Raw genomic sequence first — 6,196 nt, 5'->3', positions numbered from 1 at the left:
GAAAGGAAAATTTTATACAAATAATGCTAAATACTTTTGTCAATGTGCAATCGATTCCATGTATTTTGAGTCCAATGCAATCCATTCCTTCTGGTCAAGTTCAAATAATTTTGCCAATGTGGTATGTGTAGGAATTCGACATGTTGATTTTTTGAAATACTTTTTTTTTCTAAATTCTAAGGGTGCGTTTGTTTGTGTTTTTGTTCAAAAAGTGTTCTAGAGAACATAAATAGAAAAAAACTATTTATGTTCCGAGGAACAATTTTTGACCGAAAGACGCGTTTGGTAAACTTGTTCCGGAAATAAAAAATGAATAGAAATACGTTTGGTAAATTTATATTCTTTTTTTGTTTCTTTTAATTTTTTAATATTTTTATTTTATTTTTCCTTTTTCCTTTCTTTTTTTTTTTTTTTTCTTCTTTTGGCGGCAGCCTCGCCTAGCCACAGCGAGGCTTGGCCTCGCCCAGCCAAGGCGAGGCCGAGTGTCGCCGGCGCGGGCAAGGCTTGGCTAGGCGAGCTTGGCCTCGCCCAGATCCGGCAAGGTCGCCGACCCTCGACGGCGTTGCCGGCCATGGCCGAGGCCGGCGACCGGCCAAAGAAAAAAGAAGAAGAAAAGAGAAGAGAGAGAAAAATGTTTTTCAAAAGTGTTTATGAAATAAAAAAATAATTTATTTTTGTTTCTCATTTCCGTTCCAATTTTGTTCGGGAACAAAAAAACAAATTTTGAATAAAAACGTAAACAAATGCGTTTTTGTTCTTTTTTTGTTCCTGGGAACAAAAAAACAGAAAATTTGTTCATGAACAAAAAAAAAAAAAAAAAAAAACATAAACATGCACGCCCTAATATTTCTATCCAGGGCCCCCATCAACCACTTCTCCATAAAGGGCATTAAAAAATGCTCCATCGAACTGTAATGAACTAATCGTCAAAAAAAAAAAAAAACTGTAATGAACTACATCATCCAATTTGATTAAGCAGTTGTTGAAAAATACTTAATTGCATCATATCTAAAACATTCAAGGCTTAGTTGCACTTATTCAGATGTTTAGGATTAGACTATATACTAGGCAAAGCATGTAGAAACTTTGTGCAATTTTCACTAAGAAAAACCAGTTTTAATACAGAAAGAGATATAGTTTTTAGATCCAATCGAATAAAAAAAGTTTCTAGAATCATATCGACCACTTTGAATAAAGTTTGGGGGTTAAAGTATCTTTTTCCCTTACTTTTCCTATTATTATTTTTTTTTTTACACAGTGGCAGCATATATAGATATATTAAATATTTAACTCTGCACCATCTACGCAAGAGCATATTCCAATTTCATCGGATTCGAATATTAAGTCACGAACAACACATAAATTCAAAACAAATATTTATAGTTTATTGACAAGTAATAAGAGCATGTTAGTAAATAAACTGCACTGATTTTTTTCACAATGGTTACACATAATCTCACGCACACAAATATAAGTAGTCGGAGTAGAATCCTAATATCGAGCCACGCACAGCACACGTGTCGGCACATCAACATTAATAAAAATAACTAATATCATTAGAAAACTCAAATTGATATACCCGTGTTCCATTTATCCAAAACTAATTTTTGTATTATAAAAACTTCCAAACCAATACATATATTTACCCCAAATTAATTTTTAGGTCACAAAAGTTTCAAACGAGTATATTTGTACCATAGTTATACCAAATTAGGGATAATGATACAAATGATCCCTTAACTTTAGTTTAATGTATAATGCGATCCATTAACTTTTTACTTTGTTTAATGTGATACTAAAATTTTTTGTACATGTTCAATATAGTTTATGAATTATATAAAAATATTCAATATAATCTTTCAGTTATTTTAAGATCAGAGACAACATAGAACGCGGGGACTAACTTTAATTGGTATGAGTTTTTTGGTGTTAGAGTAAACTTTTTGATGTAATTAGTGTTTTTATGCCAAAATGTACATAATTCACGTCAAATCGAACCAAATCAGCAGCTCAAATGGGGAAGTCCATCCTTTATTATATAAGAAATTGTAAAATTGCCACAAAATTATAGCCTTCTATTTTCCATATTGAAAAATCGAGAATTGGCTTCAAAACTGACATTTAAATCGGTTCAAATCATTTAAAAAAGAAAAAAAGAATTAAATCTCCTCTCCGCTGGTTCAGCTTTATTTCTGGAAAACGATACCCCTTACCAATAAAATTGGCCATGTGATCTTTTTTTCTTTTCTTTTTTGCTGAAGGATAATAATTCATTACTAGCCCATAAAAGGGGCTTCATTAGATGGAAAGTCTATATATAATATAGAAATTGGAGGTTGAGGATGAAATAAAACCTAGTTGATAGGAAGGGTGCGTTTGGAATCAGCATTTCCAAACCCCTTTAGACCTCCAAAGCCCTTTGGGCTAAAAAATGGTGTTTGGTAAAATGTTTTGTAAAGGTATTTAGCTGAAAGCCTACCTTGTGAAGGCTGAAAGCCCAAGGCAAGGGTACCCCTGCCTTGGGCATTTCGGCTTTCTTTCTGTTTGATGTTACTGTTCATACTTTTTTTTTTTCCAAAATTATCCTTACGAACTATTTGTTTTTTCGTTTTTCGCCCTTGTGAAAAGCACTTTGTTCATCTTCTCCGTCGAGGGTGGCGGCAGCTGCTCGGGTCGCGTGACCACTGGCGAGGTCGCGCGACTGCCGGTGAGATCGCTCGATATGCGGCGAGGTCGCGCGACCCAGGCGCGGCCCTCGCCAAGGTCCCCCGACCTCAGGCGAGGGTTGCGTAGCCTCGGCGACGGCCGATCGGGGTCGCACGACCCGGGCGCGGCCGTCGCCGAGGTCGCGCGACCCAGCGCGGCCGTCGCCGCCGAGGTCCCCCGACCTCGGGCGAGGGTTGCGTAGCCTCGCAACGGCCAATCGGGGTTCTCGGAGGTCGAGGCGGCGTCGCACGACGCGCGCGACCTCGCCGGCCCGATCCGGGTAACCGGAGGTCGCGACGGCGTCGCACGACCTCGCCGACCAGATCCGAGGTCGCCGGAGGTCGCGACGGCGTCGCGCGACCTCGCCGGCCCAAATCCGAGGTCGCGACGGCGTCGCGCGACCTCGCCGGCTCTCACGACGGCGTCGTGCGACCTCGCGGGCCCGAGATCCGGGTCGCCGGAGGTCGCGCGACCTCGCCGGCCCAGATCGAGGGTCGCCGGAGGTCGCCGAGGGTCGCCGCCGCCGCGGATGCCGCCTACCCTTTTTGGTTTTCATTTTTTTTTTTTTTTTTATTTTTCTTTTGATATTTTTTTTTTCACAAAAGCCCTTTGTCTCCCAAACACCATTTTACTCAAAGGCACTTCACAAAGGGCTTTTAAATTACAATTTACCAAACACAATTTGCATTTTGGAAAACACATTCAACTCAAAGGTCTTTGCATTTTCCCAAAGACTTTCCCCAAAAGTCTTTCCAAACGCACCCGAAGAGGGTTGGCTCGGTGGGATTTGGCGACTCAATCTGCGGCCTTGTTGTTTTCTCTCGGTTTGTAGAGGACCGAAACTTCGCTAAGCGCCCATGTGATCTTGATAGACGTGCGATGTGTCGAGAAAAGGGTTGCACGGGCCGGGAACCCAACGACGACTCTTAACTACGGAGGAAAACTACCGTTTTGAAAATTGCGACAGCTTAAAGTATGATAATGATTAAATTGCTCTATTGACTCGTCTTATTAGGGTTAGCCTCGCAGGAAAAAAAGAGGTTATTTTGAACATAAATGATGATTCGTCTTGATTGAACAATCATGAATGAAGTTAAGTCAATTTAAACTTGATCTCTCTAGTATCTCTATTATATATGTCGTTCATTTTCAATTTTGATGTCCCTTCTTCTTCTTCTTCTTCGCCCTTTGTTCTGCGTCAATGACATTTGAAGATCGAACTTTCTTTGAAGATTGGGGCCAAACAGTGTCCTCTCTCTCTCTGCGGATGCCATGGCTGTCCGCAGAAGCTCATCGCCATCGTACCCTTCTTCTTGTTCTGCTTCAGCTCTGTTTTCCTCTCGAAGCAAGAACAGAGCCACCGTCATGAAGAAACTCTGATAATGTCAAGACTCACTCTATCTCACTATAACTTGATGATTTCAGACAGCACGAAGTTGACTGTCTAAATAACTGAAAGCTCACTCTTTGGATCTTGAAGAAATGAGGCCTGTTGCTGGCTGTGACGCCTAGTGCTTCTCTGGCCAATTCTCATCCTGAAATAGTTCCAGATGTCCATCCCGCAACCGGCAAAAGCTTTCCTGGTGGATCACAATCATTTTCAACACTGTTTAAATCAATGTCGTCTCCGTCGCAGTCACTGGCCAATTCGTCTTCCCTTCAGCCTTCTACGTTGCCTAATGTTCCTTCAATCAAAGGGGATTTTCATTATCTGAGGTGTCATAGGTGGATCTTGGATGACTAGCAGTAGCAGGGCAACCACAGATTATGATAAGGCACTTCCATTAGACTTCTCATTATCAACATCATCATGCTCAGTCACTTCTCCTCTTCCCCTTTCTTCCTCCCCCTACACCATTTCATCTTCTTCCGTCCAGGCTCCTAAAAATTTAGTGCTTTCGCTCGCTTCCTCCCTACCCTGAAATTATGGTTGGAAAATCAAAAGCCAGAGATACAACAGGATTTGCCCAGTGTCAGTTTTGGAGATCCTCCAGAACCCTCACCTCTTTTGGCTGAGAGTTTTACATGTTCGTCTGCCGTGAAAATAGAAGCGTCAGTATCATCTACCCCCAATGAACTTTCTTCTGGACCATTACTGGAGTTCAGGGCATAAATAAACAGATAGGTAGTCCTCAGTGAACTGAAACACCGAATGCTCCTCCAGAGCAGCCATCTGCCTGAAGCTTTTCATTTCCAACTGCTTTTATAACTTCTTTGATTAACACAATTCAAAAGACCGAAAGTCTGGATGTTGCAGCTACACAAGAGGATGAGGAGGAGGCTCCTAGGATTAATGAAAAACCCGATCTTGGTCCGGGAAGTTTCAATGCTTTTGGCCTTGGATCTACCTCCCAATTTGACCACACCCAGGGGAAGCCCGTTTGGCGCTTCTTTTGGTGGTGCAGCAACAACACCAACAAGGTCTCCATTTGCTATGACAGCAGCCAGTGAAGAGCTGTTTCGCGCTGCTTCTTTCACGTTCCACTCTCCATAATCTTCACAGCCATCAGGACCACCAAATGGGAGTGCATTCTCTGGAGGCTATGGTGCTCCAACAAATGCTCGAGTTCGCACACAGAGTGGATTTGGTCAGCCATCCCAGATTGGACCTGGTCAACCCACTCTTGGATAGCTTCTTGGCACTTTTGGACAGTCAAGACAGATTGGCTCAGGTGGAGGTGCTGGCTTCACATCTTCTAGCAGCTGTGGTGGGAGTTTTCCCAGTGCTACTTCAAATGGTGGTTTTTCTTCCACCGGCACCGCAGGTGGATTTGCAGGGGTTGGTTCAACAGGTGGTGGATTTGCTACGCTGGTATCTTCTGGCGGTGCGGCCTGAGGTGGAGGTGGATTGGGAGGATTTGGTCTGGGTCTGTTGCCCCCTAAATTGACCATATTTATATTTTCATTTACTTTTTTTTTTTAAAAACGTGATGACTGATATATATATATATATATATATATATATATATATATATATATATATATATTATAAAAGATGATGTTTGGAGAGCACATCGGCCAAAAAAAAAAAAAAATCGAACAGATAGAAAAAGTACAGGAATCAACCGTGCCATTGTTCAATTTTTTTTCTCTACTGCTACGTAAATAAGGATACGTGCATCTTATAAATTCCTCCACTAGTCAAACCGATTTCCATGGACTTGGAGAAAATATGTGCATCAATTGTATCATTATAAAAGGAAATAACAGCATAGTCCTCTTAACAATGTTCGATTATATTTATATAATGAATGGATCGAAAACGTTTCACTGCTTTTAAGAATTACATGAATCTTGTTAAAAAGTAAATGTTAATACCGTCGAAAACCTTACATTATATTCATCAAAATTGTGTCCTCCGTGATGCTAATATCTTAAAAAAATTTGTGCTACAATATCTCCTACATTTACTCTGATGTGACAAAAATATCCTATGTCACTATTCCATTCAAAATTCTGATGTGGCAGCTTATGTGGACATCGGTAGGTG

The sequence above is a fragment of the Eucalyptus grandis genome, chromosome 10, assembly GCF_016545825.1.
Source record: "Eucalyptus grandis isolate ANBG69807.140 chromosome 10, ASM1654582v1, whole genome shotgun sequence".
Classification (NCBI taxonomy): domain Eukaryota; kingdom Viridiplantae; phylum Streptophyta; class Magnoliopsida; order Myrtales; family Myrtaceae; genus Eucalyptus; species Eucalyptus grandis.
This window is presented reverse-complemented; position numbering follows the sequence as displayed.